This window comes from Orycteropus afer, unplaced genomic scaffold (genome assembly GCF_000298275.1).
Source record: "Orycteropus afer afer isolate SDZICR_OR568_19922 unplaced genomic scaffold, OryAfe1.0 scaffold00443, whole genome shotgun sequence".
Lineage (NCBI taxonomy): Eukaryota > Metazoa > Chordata > Mammalia > Tubulidentata > Orycteropodidae > Orycteropus > Orycteropus afer.
In genome coordinates, this window is record NW_006922030.1 from 789,991 (window position 1) to 790,667 (window position 677).

The window sequence follows — 677 nt, forward strand, 5'->3', positions numbered from 1 at the left end:
AGGAAAAATAAAGTATACCCCAAGTACAAATAACCTCCTACAAACAATCCCGCCCATCTTTACTGATGTGTATCCATCTATTCAGTTCTGTCAGGCATCTTGTCACTTACTGGATCCTTATCTGGGTTTCAGTCTCTTTATAATGTGAATCACCTTCAACCTCCTCATTAGGTCATTTCTTCAAGCAGGTGAACTGTTTGTAATGCTGTTAGGAATGGAGTCAGCGATAGCCCCCCGTGCTAATTGGTTCTTAAACCACTTAAACCACAGTGGTTCATTGACTCACTGCCATTGAGTCAATTCCAACTCATAGTGACCCCCTTTGGGTTTCCTAGCTGGCAAATCATTTTTTATTTTCTTATGTTTTTGGTGCAAATATACAGGGCAGAATTTGTTTTACATCCAACAGTTCACATACATTTGGTTTCACTCCTCAATTACCATCCTCAGCCCTAACCCACTCTTCTCCTCTCCCTTCCCTGTGACACCCTTGCCCCATCCCCGTGCCCTTCTTAGTTATACACTCCTGTCTCTCCAGCTTTCTCTCCATGTGAATGCTGCCCCTCTGGTGCCCCATGGCTGATTGCTCCAAGGGGTGTATCTCCATGGAATAGGTGGGTGCATCTAGGTGGTAAATCTTTATGGAAGTAGATTGCCTAGCCTTCCTACTGCAGAGT